This window comes from Crocuta crocuta, unplaced genomic scaffold (genome assembly GCF_008692635.1).
Source record: "Crocuta crocuta isolate KB4526 unplaced genomic scaffold, BGI_CrCroc_1.0 scaffold50, whole genome shotgun sequence".
Classification (NCBI taxonomy): domain Eukaryota; kingdom Metazoa; phylum Chordata; class Mammalia; order Carnivora; family Hyaenidae; genus Crocuta; species Crocuta crocuta.
The window spans coordinates 2,774,063-2,798,667 of NW_027527428.1; the positions used below are offsets into that span (position 1 = coordinate 2,774,063).

Sequence of the window (24,605 nt, forward strand, 5' to 3'; positions counted from 1 at the left end):
TTGGGGCGCCTGGGTGGCTTAGTCGGTTAAGCGTCCGGCTTTCGCTTAGGTCATGATCTCGCGGTTCGTGGGTTCGAGCCCCGCGTCGGGCTCTGTGCTGACTGCCAGCTCAGAGCCTGGAGCCTGTTTCAGAGTCTGTGTCTCCCTCTCTCTCTGACTCTCCCCTGCTCACGCTGTCTCTCTCTCTCCTAGAAATAAATAAAAATATTTAAAAAAAATAAAAATTTAAAGATGGCCAGACAGCCAAACCCAGACTGTCACCGGGAGCCACTCTCCCTGAGCAGTTCAACCACAGATGTCGTTTACTGGCTGTGTTTTGTATGGCGACACAGCTAAGGGTTTGAATTTGCAACTAGAATAATATCAAGTCCATTGCTCCTTTAACCTTTCTCGTTATCAGTAATACAGTCAGGAAGAGACACAACTTGAACGGAGTGCCAACTGTGTTTTAGGACCCTGTGCTTGGAGCTTGGCTCATTTTATCTATGAGATAAGCTATCTCCTATGGCAGAGATATTTCATCTATGACGGCTTTACAGCCGCTAGGCTTAATAACGGTGGGGTTATGAGAACTAGTTGATAAAGTGCATTTTCATGCTTTCTTTAGGCTCATTTCATTTGGGAAATAAGAGGATTGCTTGTACATTAATTCTTTTTTTAAAATTTTAATGTTTACTTATTTTTGAGAGAGAGAGAGAGCGCAGGGAAGGGGCAGAGAGAAGGGAGACATGGAATCTGAAGCAGGCTCCAGGCTCTGAGCTCTCAGCACAGAACCTGATGCGGGGCTCGAACTCATGAGCTGTGGGATCATGCCCTGAGCCGAAGTCGGACGCTTAACCAACTGAGCCACCCAGGCGCCCCTACTTGAACATTAATTCTAATGCTTTTTGTTTTTTCCATTTTCTCTTCCTCCTCCTTCAACTCTGTCTAGCTGAGGGTTTTCTGAGACTTTACCCCGGGGAAGTTTACTGATGCCGCCCCTTTTCTCCTGCTCTGAACCCCAAAGAAATAAAGCAACTCATTTCAAAATCTTACTGGCAGCCTTTCTGGGGCTAGGAGTCAGCTCCTGAGTTCCTGAGTCTTTGGCTCTGCTCGAGAAAACACATTTCCATCCTCTCCCAAGTTAACATGAATATTTGGGCTTTCGGAACATGAAATCTCTTGTAATCATCATCATGAGCTAAGACCAGAACTGCCTGGGGGCCAGAAGGGGAGCATCTTTGTGCACTCACTCTGATACTTAGGAAAGTCAGAAAATCTTTTGCTTTATAAAGCTGTGCTTATATACACCCAGGCCAAAGATGAATTCAGACAAGTGGCTCCAAAGGCTTGTAGGATGCAGAGAAAAAGGATGCTTGTAGGAAGTGAGAAATAGATGCAACGTCAAGGGTCCTTCCTGATGTTCTGTGTAGGGAGTTCTGATGGTCTTCAGGAGTCCCTGGCCTGTTTCGGGGGCCCTGAAAAAGAGAACACGGAGACCTGAACCAGAAGAGTAACTGGGAGGTTAGAAACTGAATGGAAATGGAAAATGAAAGAACTTGGATGGGCTTTCATTTGGAATTAAAGGGACAGGGGCACCTGGGTGGCTCAGTCGGGTAAGCATCTTTGACTCAGCTCAGGATCTTGTGGTTGGTGGGTTCGAGCCCCACGTCGGGCTCTGTGCTGACAGCTCAGAGCCCGGAGCCTGCTTCAGATTCTGTGTCTCCTTCTGTCTCTGCGCCTCCCCTGCTCCCATTCTCTCTCTCTCTCTCTCTCTCTCTCTCTCAAAAATAATAAATAAACATTTAAAAAACTGAATTAAAGGGACTGAAGCTAGTGTCTTCAAGATGATCACCACTATTTTCCTTAAATACTGGATACCAGATGAATTCCAGCTTTAGTGAATTGGGGTTAGATCCAATTGGGAACTTCCTGACACAGAGCTAAGTACTGGAATGTGTTACCGAGGTCACAGAATCTCTTTCAATTGGGGTGATTAAATACTCATTTGTTTGGCAGAAGATTGAAGGCATGTGAGTGAGCCCTTTCAGCTCTATATATATACACACACTTACCCTACTAACAGTGTGGCAACAAATAGCCCTGTTTATCCAGTAAACAGGTGCATCTTACTTAGGACTAGAGCAGGTTTACATTCACCAAGTCGATCATGGATAAATATAAGATCTTTGGATTTTACGAAAGAGACACTGGACTCCCGCAGGCAAGGGAGAGAATGCAGGAAGGGATCCCTGCTCATTTCACCCCGGCCTCTGCTCTGCCCAAGAGGAAGGCAGAGAACCTAAGCCCTGGGGGAATGTTGGGAATGTGGGCTGGGCAAATGGGGAATGTCGGGAATGAGTCCACTGTGCAGAGTTCAGGTTGTACGGGGTGGCTTTGCCCTGCCCTGACATCTTCCACCACAGATGAGGGGCTCTCTGCTCTGGGAGTTATGAATCCTGCTTCTGAATCATATTGCTTTTCTGAGCCCATGTGTCTTATTATAGTTAGAAAAATTTTATCCTGTCTGGCTAAGGCTGCAAAGAACTAGCTATACTGTCAAAATACTCCCTAAGCTTGGGATACAACGAGACCACACAGGCAGCTGTCTTTATTATCACACTTTTCTGCCTGATGTTTAGCAAGTCATCCCATTGCAGGGCTCATCAAAACGAATTTTGCTCACATGGGCTGCATGGCCGATTCAGTTGGTGGAGCCAGCAACACTTTTGATCTCGGGTTTGTGACTTCAAGCCCCACATTGAGTGTAGAGGTTACTTTAAAAAAATTAAAATCTTAAGAAAAAAATCCAGGGCCCTTGGGTGGCTCAGTCAGTTAAGCATCCGACTCTTGGTTTTGGCTCAGGTGATGATCTCAGTTTGTGGGATTGAACCCCACAATGGGCTCTTTGCTAACAGCACAGAGCTTGCTGGGGACTCTCTCTCTCTCTCTCTCTCAAAAGAAATAAGCTTAAAAAAATAAAGGCAAGGGGTGCCTGGGTGGCTCAGTCAGTTGGGTGACCAACTTCAGCTCAGGTCATGATCTCAGGGTTCATGAATTCGAACCCCGCATCAGGCTCTGTGCTGACAGCTCAAAACCTGGAACCTGCTATGGATTCTGTGTCTCCCTCTGTCTGTTCCTCCTTTGCTCATCTTCTGCCTTTCTCTGTCTCTCAAAAATAAATAAACATTAAAAATTTTTTAAAAATAAACATCTTAAAAGATAAAATCTAGGGGCGCCTGGGTGGCTCAGTCTGTTAAGCATCCCATTCTTGACTTCACTTCAGGTCATGATCTCGTGGTTTGTGGGTTCGAGTCCCACATCAGGCTCCATCCTGGTCATGCAGGAGCCTCTTGGGCCTATTTTCCTCTCTCTGTGCCTGCCCTGCTTGCTCCCTATCTGTCTCTCAAATAAAAATAATAAAGCTTAAAAAAATAAAAAAATAATGTCCCTCACGAGAAATTTTTTCAATAATGACAATTTCTGGGAGGATACTCAGGAAACTTGTATATGAGCTGCCTCTAGAGAAGGGACGTGGAAGGTAGGGAACAGGCCTAGGAAGGACCTATTTCTCTTTGTCTACCTCTTTGTTTCCTTTGAATCACTTATGAAGACGATACTTTTTTTAAACACAAAGTTTGTAAAATTTTGTGTGGAATTTAATGTGGCTCTTTCTCTTCCAAAGCAGGTTTTTTCGGGGCACCTGGGTGGCTTAGTCGGTTAAGCGTCTGACTTTCGCTTAGGTCATGATCTCGCGGTTCGTGGGTTCGAGCCCCGCGTCGGGCTCTGTGCTGACTGCCAGCTCAGAGCCTGGAGCCTGTTTCAGTCTGTGACTCCCTCTCTCTCTGACCCTCCCCTGCTCACACTGTCTCTCTCTCTCTCCTAGAAATAAATAAAAATATATTAAAAAAAAACAAAGCAGGTTTTTTCTTTTTCCCCTTTCTTATTTGGCTCCCCATTTCACTGACAGTCACCACAGCCACATCCCCCGTGTACTGACCGCTTACTACGTACTAGGTGCGGTGCTCAGCGTCTCCTGTTTTTGCGTCGTGATCTCACTTAGCAAGCTAATGAGAACGTTCCCTGGTTTTCCAGCTTCTATAGGTGAAGAAACTAGGGCTTAGAGAGGTCTCGTACCCGTAAATATCAGATCTGGGCTTATCTGTAGGCTCAATGTAACCCCCAAACATTCTGCCTCAGTAGCAATTAGAACAGTGAAACATTAAGTGCATCAAATATATTAGGGGGCCCCCTGGGTGGCTCAGTTGGTTAAGCGTCCACGGTTCTTAGGATCGAGCCCGGCAACAGGCTCTGTGCTGACAGCGCAGAGCCTGCTCGTGATTCTCTCTCCCCCTCTCTCTCGCCCTGTCCGCTACTCACGCACGCATACACGTGCTCTCTCTCTCTCACTCAAAATAAATAAATAAACATTACAAAAATATTATGAACTTTCTCACAAATCCCTTCATCAGCCAAACCCTTAAAAGGCACAAACGTGATGAAAAACATTTAATGCACATTTTTGCCCGATAACAAAGCTGGGCTTTTCAGTACCTGTGCCTTTTCATGTTGGGGCCATAGATCATCCTGCACGATAACTGACAAGCCCGATTATTGAAGTAGGAGGCGTCTGATTGCCCACAGCTAAACCCTGAGCAAGGGCCCTCTCAGCAGGACACATCGTAAGCAGCGTTCAGATGGGAAAGGGGACACTTTGGGCCTGAATTAAGAGACACTACCACTAGATATGCCGGCTCTATTTCTGGTTGAGGCGGGGAAAGCTCTGGGGTTCAGAGCAAAGCTGTGAGAATCTCAGAGGCCCCTTGAAAGGACAAGCCTCTGCATTACTGGCAGTTTCTAGGCACACAGAAGAAAGGACAGGATTGCGATGAAAAATAAGTACACAGCCAGCAATTCCAGACATGGCTGCAGAAGGCCAGGTGGGAAGACAGCTGATAAGATATCACACACTCTCATGAAAGCCCCATCGCCCAAAGATAGAAAAGGGGTTTTATAAACAGCCCAAGTTGATGTGGTAAAAATCAAGGCAAGGATCTGGTCATCGTCCTGAAATAAACCTGCCTTCCTTCAAGCAGCTTATTCACAGAGTTAGAAGGAGGATTTATGATATACTTTGTACTTTGCAGTACAGTGTCTCATGTGATCAAGCAAGGGTCCTGGGGTCTACTAGCCTCTATCTCCACACCTGCCCCCAACAAGCAACCACGTTAGGCATACTGCGTTTGAAGAGCAGACCCTGGGAAGCAGCAGCAGCCAAGGCTCCTGGTGTGTAGATTATAAGGTAGAGTATTTGGGGCCTTATCCTTGACTTTAACTTTTTTTTTTTTTTTAAAGACAAAGAGCACACGAGAGAGGGAGAGGGAGAATCTCAAGCATGCTCTATGCTGGGCATGAACTCATGACCTTGAGATCAAGACCTGAGCTGAGATCGGGAGTCAGATGCTTAACTGACTGAGCCACCCAGGCGCCCCTCGGGGCCGTATACTTGAGCTTAAACAATGTGGCTTGAGGTGACTCCACATTGGCACTGGAGCAAAATTTAAGAGAGGTTTCTCCCATCTTCCTTTTCAAAGTTTGCATTGATGACGTTCTTGTAATTAATCACTTCCAAGTATAAGCAACCACCCAGGTGAGCCATGCGGCTGAGAAGCACAGGGGACAGAGGCAAGGCTGAGCCACGAGATATGTCCTTTTCCAGTGCTCACGCATCTCTGCCCAACAAGTCCCAACAGGATGCCGACCTCCAGATGATGCAGGGCTGACTGTCATAATTCCAATGACCTGACCCTGGGAGTCTGACTCCCAATGAATAGTTAAGATTTCTTGGGGCACCTGACTGGTCAATCAGTTGAAGGTCTGACTCTTGATTTTGGCTCGGGTCATGATCCCAGGGTCGTGGGATTGAGCCCCAAGTTGGGCTCTATGCTGAGCTTGGAGTTGGCTTAGGAGTCTCTCTCTCGCTCTCTCTCTCTAAAAAAGAAAGAAAGAAGAAAGAAGGAAAGAAAGAAAGAAAGAAGGAAGGAAAGAAAGAAAGAAAAAGAAAGAAAGAAAGAAAGAAAGAAAGAAAGAAAGAAAAAAGAGAAAATGTACTAGACTTAAAAAAAAGATAGTTAAGACTTATAGAAAAGGTAAGAACTGAAGTAGGCTATGACCAACAGAGACTTTGTAAGAGAGAGCAAACCTTTCCATAAAGTGGTGTTTTAAAACTTTTTAGGATTTCATTATTTCCCTCCAAAGAGAGAAAGTAAATTGAATTCAAATAATCCTTAATGAGGGAAATTAAATACCAAGAAATAAGATTTTGTTGGGCAGAAATGAACTTTGGAGGCTCACCAACAATCAGAACATCTACAGTTTTTTTCATCTTCCAAAAACCAATTTTCTTTATTCCCCTTTAGGAGCAATATTACTCTGGTGGGGAGAATGCATTTCACAGAGGAAATTCAAATGTTTATATTTTAGGAACATATTTTTTTCCTGGATGGCCATGTCCTCATTCTTCTTTTTTTGTTGTTTTTATTAACTTTAATTTAATTTTATTTAAAACAATTTTTAAATGTTTTTATTCATTTCTGAGAGAGAGAGAGACAACGTGAGCAGGGGAGGGTCAGAGAGAGAGGGAGACACAGAATCTGAAACAGGCTCCAGGCTCTGAGCTGGCTGTCAGCACAGAGCCTGACGTGGGGCTCGACACGAACCACGATATCATAACCTGAGCCAAAGCTGGACATTTAACAGACTGAGCCACTGAGGCGCCCCTTAATTTTAATTTTAGTTAACATGCAGTGCAGTATTCGTTTCAGGAGTAGAGTTCAGTGATTCATCACTTACACAGAACACCCAGTGCTCATCACAATGCATTATTTTTTTTAATTAAAAAAAATTTTTTTTTGAGAGACAGACACAGAGTGTGAGCAGGGGAAGGGTAGGGAGAGAGGGAGACATAGAATCTGAAGCAGGCTCCAGGCTCTGAGCTGACAGCACAGAGCCCGAGACAGGGCTCGAACTCACGGACCGTGAGATCATGACCAGAGCCGACGTTGGGTGCTTAACTGAGTCACTCAGGTGCCCCACAATGCATTATTCTTATCTAGAAAATTATGGGCTCTACCAAGCAACTAGTATCATAATGCCGAATGGAAAAGAAGTTTGTTGTACATTTTTTCTGGTTAGAATTTTTCTTTTCTTCTTTCCCCGCCTCCCCCCACCCCATCAGGTAAATTTGGTCTTCAGTCAGTTTTTCAGTTTCCAAATCTATGGCTTACATATCAGCAGCTTTGGCCAAATTGTAACTCTGCAACCCTGGCGTATAGCCTGGCCGTTTATCAAGGTTAAAGACGACAGACTGTACCTTCAAGTTAAGCTTGCACTTTCCCTTCTAGTCCAGAGGCTGGAAGGGCACGTTCCAAGCGGCTGGGACCCCAGCCGGGTGCCACAGGCATCTGCTCCCTGCAGAACATGCCCTCTCCCCTGGAAAACTCAGCCAGTGGAGAGGCGGTTTAAGCTCTCCTGCTGAGGGAAGAGTGTGATGAATGACAAGCTTAGGGCTTATTTTCAGCTTCAGCCCACAGCCCATTTATTGAACGATCCTGAGCAAAATCACTTAGTGTGGTTGTCCTACTTTTTTGCCTTGGAGAATATGGATACGATTTTACAGACTGCGGCCCCTCTCAAGGGGATATTCTAGGCAGAAGGGAGGTGGGTCATCGGGACAAAGCTCTGAGAGGGCCCAAAAGAAAGGCAGTGAGTGAATTCAAGGCTTTAGTACGAGAATGACAAACAGCTCCGAACGTCAGTCCAATAAAGACGGTCAGGGAACACTCAAGTTCGTTTGGCGCCGAGCAGCACACTAACCACACCCAGNCGACAAACACCTCTGAACGTCAGTCCAATAAAGACGGTCAGGAGGGGGTCAGGGAACACTCAAGTTCGTTTGGCGCCGAGCAGCACACTAACCACACCCAGGATAAAATCTAAACACAACCAAGGTAACAATGGGGGCTGGTTGGCCTTTACACTCAAGATGAACCACTCAGCAGCGCTGTGTTCTGAGCACCTGCAGTGTTTCCCCAGCGAGGCCTCCTGGGTTTATTAGCTGACCTTGATCACACAGCCGTTACTGCACCCACAGTCCCCAAGGCTGTTCCCCTGAGGCGGGGAAGACAGCAGTGTCAAGGAGAGGGGACAGATGAGTCATTGGATAGCACCAGGCTGGCAAGGGACTTCCGCAGAGAAACTTGAAGTCTCAGGTGCTGCCTTCGGGAAGGTCCCGAGAAGCAATCCCCCCTCAATCCTTCATGCTCTTTGTTTGGGGCTTGTTGGCCATCCGGATTCCCCAGGTAATTTCCATTTGTCTGCATGCCCTGATCCTGGAAGCCGAGACAAGTTCCCTGGGGGAGAAAAACCCATCTTTCTGAGTGGGTCTAGGTGCTGGAAAGGGGGTGCCAGCATGAGCGGAAGGGCTGGGAAAAGCACTCATGAGGCAGAGAGAGAGGGAGACACAGAATCTGAAGCAGGCTCCAGGCTCTGAGCTGTCAGCCCAGAGCCTGGTGCGGGGTTCAAACTAATGAACCATGAGATCATGACCTGAGCGGAAGTCAGATGCTTAACCGACAGAGCCACCCAGGCGCCCCAGAGTATTACTGGTAATGAAAAGGAATGAAGTACTGGGGCATCTGAGTGGCTTAGTCGGTTAAGCTTCTGACTCTTGGTTTTGGTTCAGGTCAGGATCTCATGGTTCATGGGTTGGAGTCCCGCACTGGGGGTGCAGAACCTGCTTGGGATTCTCAATCTCTTCCTCTCTCTGTGCCCTTCCCTGCCCCCCCCCACTATCTCTCTCTCAAAAATAAATACACATTTTAAAATAAATAAATAAATAAATAAAAGGAATGAAGTACTGATACATGTTACAACGTGCATCAATCTTGGAAACACTGTGCTTACTGAAATAAGCCAGTCACTAAGGATCAAGTATTGTACGATTCCATTTATATGAATGTCCAGAATAGATCGTCCATAAAGATAGTAGATTAGTGGTTGCCTGAGGCTGGAGGAGGAGGTGGGGGGAAATGGACAAGACTGCTTGGGAGGATAGGGTTTCTTTTATGAGTTCCAAAAATGTTCTATAGTCGCTTGTTGTGATGGCTGCACATATCCGTGAATATACTAGAAGCCGTTGAACGATACACTTTATTCAGTAAAAAGAATTATTTTTAATGTTTATTTTTGAGAGAGAGAGAGACAGAGTGTGTGCAGGGGAGGGTCAGAGAGCGAGGGAGACACAAAATCTGAAGCAGGCTCCAGGCTCCGAGCTGTCAGCACAGAGGCCGACGCGGGGCTCAAACCCACGAACCGTGAGACCATGACCTGAGCCAAAGTCAGATGTTCAGCCCACTGAGCCACCCAGGCGCCCCTGTATTTCTTTATTTTTTTAATTTGAGAGAGGGAGGGGCGCCTGGGTGGCTCAGTCGGTTAAGCATCCGACTTCGGCTCAGGTCATGGTCTCACGNACATTTTTTTTCCTGAAAGTCCCCTGCCGTTTCCACAGTTCAGGCTCCAACCCCTCCATTCCGCATTGCTCAGCCTTCCTCTCTGCTCTTTCCTCTCTTTCTTGTCCAACTCCAAATTTTTGGTTCAATCTTCAGTGTAGAGCATTTCGGTGCGTTCTCTTACCGCTTTGGCGCTTGCAGACCTAGGCATCTGGGGCCTCATCTTTCCTTAAAACGTATATCAAGTCTTTTCCTAAGCAAAGACAATGTCCTCACTATCATGTTTTTGTGTCACTGTTAGGACACAAATGATAATATAAACAACCACTCTGATAATCTGCGAGGAACTAAAAGCAGAAGGGCACTGTCTGTGCTCACGGAGGGCGTAAATGTAGTTAATGAAATGGTATTTATGCCCCAAAGTGCTAAGAAGCAATGCAAAAATGAGTCCTGAATGCCGGGCAGAGGAATCTGGAGTTGGTGTTTGGGAAATAAAGTGCCGAAGAAGGTTCCTGAAGTTGGGGAGGGAGGTGAGGATGGCTGGCTCTCTGGTCAGCTGGCTTCCTGTCTCCACGGGCTCCTCCTAGTATTTTTTTTTTTCTCTGAGAGATAGAGAGTGTGCATGAGTGTGAGCAGGGAAGGGGCAGAGGGAGAGAGAGAGAGAAGGGGCAGGATCCATGGCTCATTGTGGAACGTGACGAGGGGCTCGATCTCACAACCCTGGGATCACGACCTGGACCAAAATCAAGAGCTGGACGTTCAACCGACTGAGCCATCCAGGTGCACCATCCCTTTCCACTAATATATCTTTCTTCTTCCCAAACCTATCTTTTTTTTTCTTTTAAGTTTTATTTAAGTAATCTCTACATCCAACATGGAGCTTGAACTCTTGACCCTGAGTTCAAGAGTCACATGCTCTAACGACTAAGCCAGGAAGGTGCCCCTCAAACCTGACTGTTGATTCTACTTCTATTTATTTTATTTTTAATAATTTATTGTCAAGTTAGCTAACATATAGTTAGCTTCGGGAGTAGATTCCTGTGATACATCATTTACATACAACTCCCAGTGCTCATCCCAACAACTGCCCTCCTCAATGTCCATCTCCCATTTTCACTGCCCCCCCAAACCCCATCCCCATCAACCCTCAGTTTGTTCTCTGTATTTAAGAGTCTCTTATGATTTGTCTCCCTCTCTGTTTGTAACTTATTTTCCCTTCCCTTCCCCTATGGTCTTCTGTTAAGTTTCTCAAATTCCACAGATGAGTGAAGACATGTAACACCTGGCTTTTTCTGACCCAATTAAACTCCTTTTTTTTTTTAAAAAAATGTTTTTATTTATTTCTAGGAGAGAGAGAGAGAGACAGCGTGAGCAGGGGAGGGTCAGAGAGAGAGGGAGTCACAGACTGAAACAGGCTCCAGGCTCTGAGCTGGCAGTCAGCACAGAGCCTGACGCGGGGCTCAAACCCACGAACCGCGAGATCATGACCTAAGCGAAAGTCGGACGCTCAACCGACTAAGCCACCCAGGCACCCCACCAATTAAACTCCTAAGTGACCGAATTCATCAACGCTACGCACTCAGGGCAGAAAAGCCAACTTCACCTAACCCTAACCCTAACCTTCCAGGTTCCACATATGAGTGAAATCATATGATATCTGTCTTTCTCTAACTTATTTCACTTAGCATAATACCCTCCAGTTCCATCCATGTTGTTGCAAATGGCAAGATTTCATTCTTTTTCATTGCTGAGTAGTATTCCTTTGTGTGTATATACCATATCTTCTTTATCCATTCATCAGTTGATTGGCATTTGGGCTCTTTCCATAATTTGGCTATTTTTGATAGCACTACTATAAACATTGGGGTACATGTGTCCCCATGAATCACCACTCCTGTATCCTTTGGATAAATTCCTAGTAGTGCTATTGCTGGGTCATAGGGTAATTCTATTCTACTTTTTTTTTGAGGAACTCCACACTGTTTTCCAGAGTGGCTGAACCAGTTTGCATTCCCACCAACAGTGCAAGAGGATTCCCCTTTCTCCACCTCCTCACCAGCATGTTGTTTCCTGAGTTGTTAATTTTAGCCACTCTGACCTGTGTGAGGTGGTATCTCAATGTGGTTTTGATTTGTATTTCCCTGATGACGAGCAATGTTCAGCATCTTTTCGTATGTCTGTTAGCCATCTGGATGTCTTCTTTGGAAAAGTGTCTATTTTGTATTCTGCCTGTTTCTTCACTGGATTATTTGTTTTTTGGGTGTTGAGTTTGGTAAGTTCTTTACAGGTTTTTTGATACTAACCCTTTATGTGATATGTCATTTGCAAATATCTTCTCCCATTCTGTCAGTTACCTTTAGTTTTTTATTTTATTGTTTCCTTTGCTGTGCAGAAGGTTTTTATCTTGATGAGGTCCCAGTAGTTCATGTTTGCTTTTATTTCCCTTTTCTTTGGAGACATGTCAAGTAAGAAGTTGCTGTAGGTGAGGTCAAAGAGGTCATTGCCTGTTCTCTCCTCTAGGATTTTGATGGTTTCTTGTCTCACATTTAGATCTTTCATCCACTTTGAATTTATTTTTGTGTCTGGTGTCAGAAAGTGGTCCAGTTTCATTCTTCTGCATGTTGCTGTCCAGCTCTCCCAGCACCATTTGCTGAAGAGACGATCTTTTTTCCATTGGATACTCTTTCCTGCTTTGTCGAAGATCAGTTGGCCACACATTTGTGGTCCAACTCTGGGCTCTCTATTCTATTCCATTGGTCTATGTGTCTGTTTTTGTGCCAGTGCCATACCGTCTTAATGATTACAGCTTTGTAGCTGAGGCTAAAGTCCAGATTGGGATGCCTCCAGCTTTGGTTTTCTTTTTCAACATTACTTTGGCTACTCAGGGTCTTTTGTGGTTCCATACAAATTTTAGGATTGTAGCTCTGAGAAGAATGCTGGTGCTACTTTGATTGGGATTGCATTGAATGTGTAGATTGCTTTGGGTAGTATCCATGAGCATAGAATGTTTTTCCATTTCTTTGTGTCTTCTTCAATTTCTTTCATAAGCTTTATATAGTTTTCAGCATACAGATCTTTTCCCTCTTTGGTTAGGTTTATTCCTAGGTATTTTATGGTTCTTGGTGCAATTGTATATGGATAGGTTCTTTGATATCTCAGTTGGTTCATTATTGGTGTATAGAAATGCAACTGATTTCTGTACATTGATTTTATATCCTGAGACTTTGCTGAATTCATGTATCAGTTCTAGCAGTGTTTTGGTATAGTCTTTTGGGTTTTCCATGTAAAGTATCATGTCATCTGTGAAAGGTGAAAGTTTGACTTCTTTTTTCCCGGTATGGATGCCTTTTATTTCATTTTGTTGCCTGATGGCTGATGCTGGGACTTCCAACACTATGTTAAACAACGGTGGTGAGAGTGGACATCCCTGTCGTGTTCCTGATCTCAGGGGGAAAGCTCTCAATGAGCTTCCCAATGAGGATGATATTAGTTATGGGCCTTTTGTATATGGTTTTTATGATGTTGAGGTATGTTCCTACTATCCCGACTTTCTTGAGGGTTTTTATTGAGAAAGAATGCTGTATTTTGTCAAATGCTTTTTCTGCATCAACTTCTTTTTCCAAAAGTGTTGGGGAGGAGTGCCTAGGTGGATCAGTCAGTTGTCTCTGTCTCTTGATTTCAGCTCAGGTCATGATCTCACAGTTCTTGAGATCAAGCCCCACGTTGGGCTTTTTACTGACAGCGTGGAGCCTGCCTGGGGTTCTCTCTTTCCCTCTTCACTCCGTGATGCATGCACTCTCTCTCTCTCTCTAAAAATAAATATTTTAAAAAAGTGTACTTTAAAAAATATAAAAGTGACAGGGGAAGGGGCATTCTCCTTTATCTTCAGATAATTAATGCTGGCTCTTCAGAAAATGGCTCTGAACTCCTCTGGCAGGACTTTCTGACACAGTTCCCCCACGAAATGCCCCAAGCTCTCTGACCACAACGGCAAGCTAGGCTAGGTGCAATTCCTATCGATGAACAGTGAAATATGGCTTCTCTTCTGGAAGATTAAAAATGGCTGTTTTGGAGCATGCAGAAGACCTGGATGTCAGTGGGCTGCTGTTTAGTTATTTTCTTTTTTTTTTTAATGTTTTATTTATTTCTAGGAGAGGGATAGACAGCATGAGCAGGGGAGGGTCAGAGAAAGAGGGAGTCACAGACTGAAACAGGATCCAGGCTCTGAGCTGGCAGTCAGCACAAAGCCCAAAGCAGGGCTCGAACTCATGAACCGTGAGATCATGACCTGAGCAGAAGTCAGACGCTTAGCCGACTGAGCCACCCAGGCTCCCCCCAAAATAAATATTAAAAAAAAGAGTTGATTATTTCATAGTCAGATTGGCCAGCAAAGCTATCATAACCATGTATGTTGCAATACAAAAAAAAAAATAATAATGCATAAACATACAAGTTTCACTATACTCCTGGCATTATTAAATTTTATTATTTTATCTAATAGAATAGGTGAGAAATGGCACTTGTGTGTTAGTTTTTAATGTTTATTTATTATTTTTAGAGAGAGAGAGATGTGTGCACATGAGCCGGGATCGGAGGAAAGGGGCAGAGAAAGAGGGAGAGGGAGAGAATACCAAGTAGGGTCCAAACTGTCAGCGTGCAGCCTGACGTGGGGGCTTGAACTCACGAACTGTGAGATCATGACCTGAGCTGAAGTCTGACACTTAACCAACCGAGCCACCCAGGTGCCCCCAAAATGAGTATTTTTGTAAATGTCAATCGAACCACGGTACAACTTGTTGTTCAACTCTCTTGTTGAAAACCCTCCGGGTGCCTGCCTGGCTCAGTCAGTAGCAGAGGCAATTCTTGATCCCAGGATCTGAGTTCGAGCCCCACACCAACTGTAGAGATTACTTACCAACCCCTTCCAAGAGTTTTCCAAAGCCCCCAGAATAAAGTTCAAAACCTGCAATGTGGTGCAGAAGACCCTGAATGAGCTGCCCCCTGACACCTCTGGCTTTGTCTCCACCATTCTGCTCTCCCTCTTCTCTGATCCAGACATGCAGGAATCCCCTTCGGTTCCTTGGTCTCATATCTTCCTTCCTCAAGGCCTTTGCACATGCCACCTGTCCCTCTGCAATGCTTGTTTTCATTCCCCTTGTCTGGCTAACTGGTCATCCTTCAGATTTCAGGGTAAAGCTTACTTCTTCAGGAAGGCCTGCCAGAGGCAACCAAGATGCTAAGATCCCAGTAGAGATGCTTGTTTGCAGCACTTTGCAAACTTGTGATGAAGTAATTATTTGTTTAACACCTTAGCTCCTCCACTAGAATATTAGTGGCTCAAGGGCAGGCATCCTGTCAGTTTTCTTCACCACCATATGCCCAGCGTCCAGTTCTGAGCTGGTACATACAAGGAATTCAGTAAACATATGTTGACCAATTGACTGGTAGGTCAACATAGTTTGATGTTGTTGGTCAGTTTCAAAGGGGTTTATTTCAGGCTGATTTAATAACATTTGAGACATGTTTCTTTTTAAAATTTTTTTAAAACAACATCAAAAAATTTATTATTGAGAGACAGAGAGAGACAGAGCATGAGAATGGAGGGAGACACAGAATCTGAAGCAGGTTCCAGGCTCTGAGCTGTCAGCACAGAGCCCAATGCGGGGCTTGAAGTCACAAACCGCGAGATCATGATCTGAGCCGAAGTCGGATGCTTAACCGACTGAGCCACCCATGCACCCCAAAACATGTTTCTTAAAGTCAAATTACACTGAAATGTTCATCTAGATCTCTCAAATATCCCACAGGGTCACAAAATGAATGAAGCAATGATTCTCTGTTAGCTGTAATACCTAAGGTGAAGTCACTAGGTGCTACTACTAGCTACTACACCAGAGACATTACATTGCAGAAGGAGAAGGAGCTGGGGCACCTGGGTGGCTCCGTTGGTGAAGCAACCAACTCTTGATTTTGGCTCAGGTCATGATCTCACGGTTTGTGAGACTGAGCTCTGTGTCAGGCTCTGTGCTGAAGGTGCAGAGCTTGCTTGGGATTCTCTCTCTCCCTCCCTCTCTCTCTCCACCCCCCTCCCAATAAGTAAATAAACATTAAAAAAAAAAAAAAAGGAGAGGAGCACCTGGATGATTCAGTCTTTAAGCATTCGACTTCAGCTCAGGTCGTGATCTCATGGTTTGTGGGTTCGAGCCCTGCCTCGGGTCTCTGTGCTGACAGCTCAGAGCCTGGAGCCTGCCTCAGATTCTGTGTCTCCCTCTATCTCTGCTCTTTCCCCACTTGCGCTCTGTGTCTCAAAAATAAAATAAAAGATTTAAACTTTTTTTAACAAAGGAGAGGGAACTTCTTGCTGGCAGATCTATTAGCTGTATGGCAGAGGAGTGTTACACAGGCCAGACCTTTGAGTGTGGAAGGCCCTCTCCTCTTCTTCTTTTTTCCCTCTACCGCCCCTCCCCTTTTGTTTTAAGGAGAGGCCTATGCGTGTTTATACAGCTAGGGGAAAAGAACTGATAGAAAGGAAGCAACTAAAAATGCTAGAGAAGAGGGTAATTGGGCACCAGTTCATTTATTCAACAAGCATCAGATGTTTGTGGTATGCCAGGCACTTTGTTAATAAGTAGGGACACAAAGATGAATAAGACAGAGTCCTTGGAATCAAGGGGATCACAGGAAGAGAAATGACACATAGGTAATGCTATTAACTATAGGAAGCCTAGCAATGGCTATATCCATTCTTTATACAGAATTATAGACAAAGAAATGTTAGTTGGCATCCAAAAATAATCACAAAGCAACATCAGATATTATTGCATTCTCTTGAGAAAAATGCCAAAGGGGGAATTACACAAATGATTTACAAGAAATCTTTTTAAAAAATTATTTTACTGATGGGTGTGGGGGGAGGGGGGAGATGGGCATGGAGGAGGGCACTTGTGGGGATGAGCACTGGGTGTTATATGGAAACCAACCTGACAATAAACTATTTGTAAAAAAAAAATTATTTTAATGTTTATTTACTTTTGAGAGAGACAGAGACAGAGACAGAGAGAGACAGAGAGAGGCATGAGCAGGGGAGGGGCAGAGAGAGAGGGAGACACAGACTCTGAAGCAGGCTCCAGGCTCAGAGCTGTCAGCACAGAGCCTGATGTGGGCTCGAATCCACAGATCGTGAGATCAGGACCTGAGCTGAAATTGGACACTTAACCAACTGAGCCACCTAGGCGCCCCTATCTAGGTTATTTTGGAAGGGAGACAGAGAAGCCTCCAGAACAATGAAGGACTGCAACAGTGCCTGGTATTGCTAGACAGTCATCAAGACATGACCACAGGGACCTCAGAGCTGTAGAAAGTCTTGCAAAGGTGAACTTAGATTGGGTTCCCTGGGACCCTTTGGCTTGAGTGATTCGATTTACTTATTCACGAAAGTTTTATGGCTAGGGGTACTGAGGGAGGGAATGGTCAGGGAGTAAAGGAGTGTAGCATAATCCCTGAAACTGGGAAGTGCACAGTTCAAGTTTGCTGAATGATATTCATAAGACACAGTGGAGCAGAGAAACAAGTGTGACTAGAGGAGACGGGGTACAAGGTGGAGCAAGGCAGGATGACTATGTTACATTTGTTAACCTTCCAAATGTAGCCACATAAACCTTCTGGGATGAGGTGGAAAGACATAAGGTATAGGCAACTGGCTAGTTCAATTCAGGAAACATTTACTGGGTACAAGGCTCTGAGTAAGGCGCTGTGGAGACTGCCAGGGTAAGCCAGTGTCTTCAGGGAGCTTCAGGCCTTACAAAAATAATGCTGTACAAAGCATTGTTTTTGTAAAGGTGTCAATGGAGACACAGAGAGGCATAGCACTAGACAGAGAATTTCAATGACTAAAAGTCAGGGAAGGCTTTGAGGCAGAGAGCATCGGAGGTGAACTTTCTGGATGTGCGTGTATTTGAAGGTTGGCTTTATTGGTAAAAATGAATCTTCAAAGGTAGGGAAGCTCTTGGGTTAAAGAGCAGAGAGGGAGGATGGTCCTGGATGCATATTAAGGATGGAGAATCTGGGGTGCCTGAGTGGCTCAGACAGTTAAACATCCAACTCTTTTTATTTTTATTTTTTAATTTTGGAGACAGAGTTGAGGAGAGGGGCAGAGGGAGAGAGAACCTCAAGCAGTCCCCACGCTCAGCATGGAGCCCAACCCAGGGCTCGATCCCACAACCCTGGGATCATGACCTGAGTGGAAATCGAGAGTCAGACACTCAATCAACTGAGCCACCCAGTGCCCCGAGCCTCCAACTCTTGATATCAGCTGAGGTCTTCATCCCAGAGTCATGCATCAAGCCTCACACTGGGAATCCTAAAAAGGGATGGTGAATCTATGTGGCTGCAGGATTAGTTTGGCCTGTGGGGAATTAGCCTGGAAACCTATGTCTGAATTGATTTATGATGGGCTTTGTATGTCCAGCAGAGAGATACAGACTTTATATGCAAGGATAAATTGCAGAAGATTTTTGGGTGCAGAAAGGTAACATGATTCTATCACTGTTTTAAGCAACGGCTAAAACCGTTGAAACACACATGATTAGGCACCAAAAGGATACCTTCTTCAGAAGAGAGATTTTAATTACATAATTAAATTCATTAACAGGGGAAAGGGGCTCTTACTTCCCAGGGCCAGCTATGACCCTCTTCTGATTTTATAAACAGATTGAAAAACAAAACACAAAAACCAAGCCTCCAGACTTCCATCTCTGGGAAAGCAGACGTAAATACTGACACAGGCTTGCTTTGTTTTCCCAAGGGAGCTCTCCTAGACGATTTCTCTATCTAGGGAAAAAATTTTTTTAACTTGTTTTTCCCTTTAGAGTACAGCTGAGTTGAAGGGAAAACTCAAGTATTGCCTTAGATTCTCCAGCTTTGGTTTGGTTGCGGTATTAGTCTCTGAGGGGGTCCCTCCAGAGACTCCGAGCTAGATGTCTCCAGGCATTTGTTCACAGCAACAAGAAGGGAACTTAGAAGAAGTAGATGCGGGCGCTCTGCAAAAGGGCTGATTTTTAAAAGAAAGAAGGCGTCGGGGACGGGACTCTGTCCATCTTTTTTGGATAATTTTGTAGGAAAAGTAATTGAGGTGGAAGCCGTGCCCTCGCCTCTAGTCAGGACCTCTGGACCTGAAAGCGCCAGAGCAACATGTCCAAGGATGGACAGCGGTTCCTTACTCTCCCTCTCGCATCCCTCGGCGTTTAATTCCGCCAGGCTCCCAGAGGGACAGTTTCAGCTACAGTCTAGCACGCATCGCAGCCAATAAGAAGCCAGAAATCTCCACCCGTCTCAGATTTCAACCAATCAGCGCCCAGAACGTTGGCTTGCTAGCGGCGTCTCTGTTGTCCGAGAAAGGAGGCAAGCCCCCTTAGAGTTGCCAGCAACGGACATGGCCGCGGCCCCTGGAGGAGGGGACGTGAAGTGAGGAGGGGGCTGGGAGGGAAGAGGACGCTAGCAAGGAAGACAGGCCCCTGGGCCCCGGTAAGTACGAGAAGGCCAGTGGCCCGAAGCAAGGGGAGCGGGGAAGCAAGGGGGCGTGGGGCTCGGCCTTCCACGTCCTCTGGATTCTTGGCCAAGGAGAGAGGAGTCTGGGGTCTGCACCCAGGAAATGGCCTCAGGGGATCTCTTCGAAGGGGAGTCAAGGGACGGGCTCTTGCCTCCAGCTCCTGGCCGTTTCCTTTCCCCAGGTGCTCACACTTGTCCTTAGTCCTGGCCTGGCCCCTTGGGGGTCCCGCGTCAGATCGAAGCCTCCTGCCAACAAAGAATCCCTGCCCCAGGTTTGTGGGGTGGCTGGGCCCTGGCGCAGGGGGGCGGCTTCCAGCGCCGACGCCCAGTGTATTTATAGGCCTCTGGGGGTCAGCACCCCCCGCCCCAGTTCAAACCGTTGTCCCCGCTGCGCGCGCTCTGCTGCTGCCCGGCCCCTCGTGCTGACCGCGTCCCGGGTCCAGGTGGACGGAACCGAGAGGCTTAACCCTGAGCGGCTACTGTGCAGTGGGAGCGTGCCCTGCCTTTTTTCTTTTTTTCTTTCCGTCTTTCCAGAAACATTTAAAGACTCCTTAGAAGCAACTATAGGAACACAGTACTTGCCATCCTGCAAACCGACCGCTGTGCTGTGCCCTCCTTCCCCGGCCGCACACTCTTGAAGTCCAATCTCGCAGCCCATCGCGTGCCGCGGCGTGAGCCCCTCCCGGGTGCCCGGTGCCAGATGCCAGGGAAACCTTGCCCTTCTTTCATTGGTGTGGAACCACAGGCTGCACTTTGGCGTGTTCGTTGATTTGGTCACGTGCTGCTACATCCCACCCTCTCTTCCGAGGTTTTGTGTGGCTCTAGGAAAAAAAAAAAAAAAAAAAAAGAGGAGGGAGCTTTGCACCCAATCTGTTTTCCTTTGGGCATGTAATTTTTGCATTTGGAGATGATAGTTTTCTCCTGCTTTGTTCACACACTCAGCTTTAGTGACATACTTCAGTTATTCCCCGGGCCCTCTTAGACGGCGGAAGTGGGGAGGGAGGAGTTGTAATGTTTTCATTTTACAAACGTGGAGAGTAACTTTTGGGAGAGGCAAAGGGGCGGGGCCGGGGTCAGCTAGAGCCAGGACTGGAACCCTGAGGTCCAGATTCTTAAGTTGTTTATCCACTAGACCAATTGTTTCCTAGGTGTGATTGAGAAATCAAGCTCCTTGACTTCTCTGAGCTTCTTGCATGGCGACTGAGTGCGTTAAAGGAGAAAGCCTGTGGAGGACTTTTAGCTATAGGTGTATATAGCATAGGTACTAGCAGTTACTGGGTTAATGCATTGTGGCCTTCGCTATTTGTAAGTAACCAGCAGGTAGTTCACCGGCTGGTTTCCTGGATTAAAATTTGTGTGGTCTTTCTATATGGGGCCAAATGATTTCAATGATTCTCAGTTGAGAGGGCAGGAAGGGACAGAGTCAGAGCAAGGTAACCTCTTCCTCCATTTGGGGGGAACTATTGTGTTACTGATAGGGATAACTCTTGTATAAGAATGGTGTAGAGGCAGGAAAAGGTTGAGAACCACTGCAGAAAAAAATTCTCCAGTGGTCTGTCTTTATGGTAATCTTGGTAAAAGAAAGGCTGATCTTAGAATTCCAACAGGTAGTTTTAATTTTTTTTTTTTAAGCAATGGCACAGATAAGGTTCATCATCTAAAGAGTCAAATAAAAATGGTCCACGGGATAAAAAAAAAAAGTTTGAAAATCACTCTAAAGATCAGAACACATCAGAATGTAGCCTGTTATTAACCCTGGAACAGGGGCGGTGTGTTCAAATAAAATCCACAGATTCTCTGCAAGTCTTATTTTAGCTGCCCTGTTAGCTTTAACATCCTTGCTCACTGGTTCTTTTTGTTAGCACTTCAAATAGAGAAACTAAACTGGTGGATACCGTGGAGCCAGTTCCTTGACCAGGGAGGTGAAGTTCAAACCATCCTCTCGTGAATCAGCTGCCAAATAATTGAGAGTTAACTGCCCTTGAAGTTCGCCCACCCCCCTACCCCTACCCTGCCCCTTGTTTGTGGTGACCCGACATCAGAAGATTAGACCGGGGGAGAGCCGGGGCTGGGCAGCGGAGATGGAAGAAAACAGAAAGCCCTTCACATTTCTATTTTGAGAAGTTGCTAGGGGTGCCAGCTCCAAGTGTTGAGAATCAGCGTTTCGGAAAGCTTAACTCCTGCCGAACTAATGAGAAGTGAAGGTCACAATGCTTTGGTTCTGTCCCACTGCCCTTTGCCTAATGTTGGGCTTGGGAAATAGCGCCCTTCCCCCTCCTTATAGAAACTAACGCAAATACTACCTAAACCCAAGGCTTTATTGAACCGTATCTGGTGAGTTAAGTAGGAGCTCTTACAGTAGTGAGTTAGAAAGATACAAAGCCTCTAAGCCCTACCCTGGTGTTCCAAGTAAGAAAGTTCCAGATCACTGTTGGCACGTCTCCACTGGTAAATGTGTGTCAATATTTTTTACCTTGTCATCGGGTCAGTGTTGTTTCCTGGAGAGTGTCTTTCTTTACCTGAACGCTAGGCTCCTTTAGAAATATTGGTTGAACCCTGGTTTCCAAGCCTGGTTTTGTTTCCAGTAGCACAGGTGAACCAAAGGGCAGGCCAAAGCCGTAACAGGAATGTTTTTCTTCCGGAACTGACCCGCCAGCCAGAATGCGTGGTTTGGTGATCAGGGGTTTGTATAATTATAAGCTTTGCCTGTGGCTGCTGAGACTGTAGTAAACAGTATTGGTCACGTGGCGAGGCAAGTAGGGTAAGGGCCAGATTTAAACCCTGCACGATGCCTGCCTCAGGCTCGGCATATCTCACACTGATCGCTTTGGGTTTCCCTAGCTCCGAAGGCCAAAGTGGTAGGGGACTTAGGGGTGCCCAAGGGAAGGAGACCCTTCCAGGGCTTTCACCAGCCTTTGGGAAGCCAGAAATCTCAGTGTAATTATATAAACCCAGTTTTTAATGTTTATTTTATTTTAAAAATTTTTTTTAATATTTTTTTTTATTTATTTCTAGGAGAGAGAGAGACAGCGTGAGCAGGGGAGGGTCAGAGAGAGAGGGAGACACAGACTCTGAAACAGGCTCCAGGCTCCGAGCTGGCAGTCAGCACAGAGCCCGATGAGGGGCTCGAACCTACGAACCGCGAGATCATGACCCAAGTGAAAGTAGGATGCTTAACCGACTAAGCCACCTAGGCACCCCTATTTAAAAATTTTTTTAATGTTTATTTATTTTTGAGAGAGAGAGAGAGAGAGAGGTAGAGTATTAGTGGGTGAGGAACAGAAAGAGAGAGGGAGACACAGAATCCGTGGCAAGTTCCAGACTCCAAGCTATCAGCACAGAGCCCTATGTGGGGCTCGAACCCACTAGCTCTGAGATCATGACCTGAGCTGAAGTTGCAGCTCAACTGACTGAGTCACCCAGGCGCCCCTTTAATGTTTATTTTTAAGAGAGAGTGAGCAAGAGAGTGGGGGAGGAGCAGAGAAAGAGGGAGACAGAGGATCCAAAGTGGGCTCTGAGCTGACAGAGAGCCAGAGAGCCTGATGTGGGGCTTGAACTCATGAATTGTGTGATTGCGATTTGAGCTGAAGGCTGACGCTTAACCAACTGAGCCACCCAGGTGCCTCTGAACCCAGTTTTCTTAATTTCAGGATCCTTTTGAAAAAGAAATTCATGATAACAATATTCCTTAGTAGGGAGGTGAACAGAAAAATATTGGGAAGTACTTGGAAAAGATATATACTGGAGAGAAAATCAAAGGTGTGTTTAAAAGAGTGTAAATATGCCTGAAGGTGACATGGAACTCAAATGGGGGAATATTGCTTAGTAACATAAGCCGGATCTAATTGCAAAATCAGAATCAGAGGTTGGTGTTTTTTTTATCATTGTGATAAAATCAATCATTTTATTATATTTTTTAAATTAGAAAAGTTTTTTAATGTTTTTATTTTTGAGAGAGAGAGAGACAGTGTGTGAGCGGGGAGGGGTAGAGAGAGAGGGAGACACAGAATCCGAAGCAGGCTCCAGGCTCCGAGCTGTGAGCACAGAGCCCTACACGGGGCTTGAACCCATGAACCCAGCCTCAAGGTTTATAAAGCCACAGCAATCAAGGCAGTGTGGTATTGGCCTGGTAACAGAGAATCCAGAAATAGATCCAGATATATTTGGTCAATTGATTTTTGAAGACTGCAAAGGCAATTCGGTGGAGAAAAGACAGTCTTTTCAACAGACTATACTGGAAAAATTGAACATTGAGATAAAAAAAAAAGGACTTGGAAATACAGCTTGCACTATATTCAAAAATTAACAAAAATGGATTCTACACCTAAATGTAGAATTATACAATTTCTGGAAGAAAACATAGGAGAAACTCTTTGAGACTTTGGTTTAGATTTCTTTCTTCTTTTTGAAAAAATTTTTAATGTTTATTTAATTTTGAGAGAGAGGCAGAGACAGAGCATGAGCATGGGCAGGGGAGGGGCAGAGAGGGAGACACAGACTCCCTGAAGCCGGCTCCAGGCTCCGAGCTGTCAACACAGAGCCCCAGGAGGGGCTGGAACCCATGAACTATGAGATCATGACCTGAGCCAAAGTCGGATGCTCAACCGACTGAGCCATCCAGGCGCCCTTGTTTTTGTGATTTTTTTAAATGTCTGGGTTTTTGTTGTTGTTGTTGTTGTTGCTTATTTTTGAGAGAGAGAGAGAGAGGTAGGGAGGGAGAGAGAGGGAGAGAGGGAGGGAGAGGGAGAGAGGAGGAGGAGGAGCAGAGAGAGAGGGAAACAGAATCCCAAACAGGCTCTGTGCTGTCAGTGCAAAGCCCAAAACAGGGCTCAAACCCACGAACGGCTAAATCATGACCTGGGCCAAAGTCGGAACTTCAGCTGACTGAGCCACCCAGGTGCCCCTAAAAATGTCTATTTTTGAGAGAGTGCATGCACAGACGCGCGCACACACACGTGATCAGGGGAGAGGCAGACAAGGAGAGAGAGAATCCCAAGCAGGCTCTGTGCTGATATGGATCTTGAACCTGAGCTGAAATCAACAATTGGATGCTTGGGGTGCCTGGGTGGCTCAGTTGGTTAGGCGTCTGACTTCAGCTCAGGTCGTGATCTCACGGTTTGTGAATTCAAGCCCCACACTGGGCTCTGCGCTGACAGCTTGGAGACTGGGGCCTGGAGCCTGCTTCAGATTCTGCATCTCCCTCTCTCTGCCCCTTCCCTACTTGCACTCTATCTCCGTCTCANGCTCACCAAAAAAAAAAAAAAAAAAAAACAGAGTTGGATGCTTAGTTAACTGAGCTACCCAGATGCCCCCAGGATTTTCTTTAAAAAAAACCTTTTAAAATGTCTTTATTTTATTTTGAGAGACAGAGAGCGAGCGGGGGGAGGGGCAGACACAGAATCTGAAGTAGGCTCCAGGCTGTCAGCACAGAGCCCGATGCGGGGCTCGAACCCATGGACTGTGAGATCATGACCCGAGCCAAAGTTGGACGCTTAACCGACTGCGCCACCCAGGCGCCCCTAGGATTTTCTTTTAAAGGCTGATAATATTCCATTACATGTATAGACCACA

At 45.7% G+C, this 24,605-nt stretch overlaps 1 protein-coding gene and 1 long non-coding RNA gene across 2 annotated transcripts in view; one reads left to right on the top strand and one right to left on the bottom strand.

The window, feature by feature from the left end:
* Positions 1-692: 692 nt before the first annotated feature.
* Positions 693-21,696, bottom strand: LOC144223676 (uncharacterized). Its single transcript, XR_013332775.1, has 3 exons — positions 21,554-21,696; positions 19,617-19,855; positions 693-1,457 (listed from the first exon to the last, which is right to left on the bottom strand). It is a non-coding gene; the product is annotated as an uncharacterized LOC144223676 (long non-coding RNA).
* The window catches only part of TMEM94 (transmembrane protein 94), a 37,015-nt gene continuing 31,343 nt past the window's right edge, over positions 18,934-24,605 (top strand). Inside the window, exon 1 of the mRNA XM_077754508.1 lies at positions 18,934-19,010. The gene's annotated coding sequence lies outside the window, so the exon portion shown is untranslated. The remainder of the gene's footprint in view (positions 19,011-24,605) is intronic.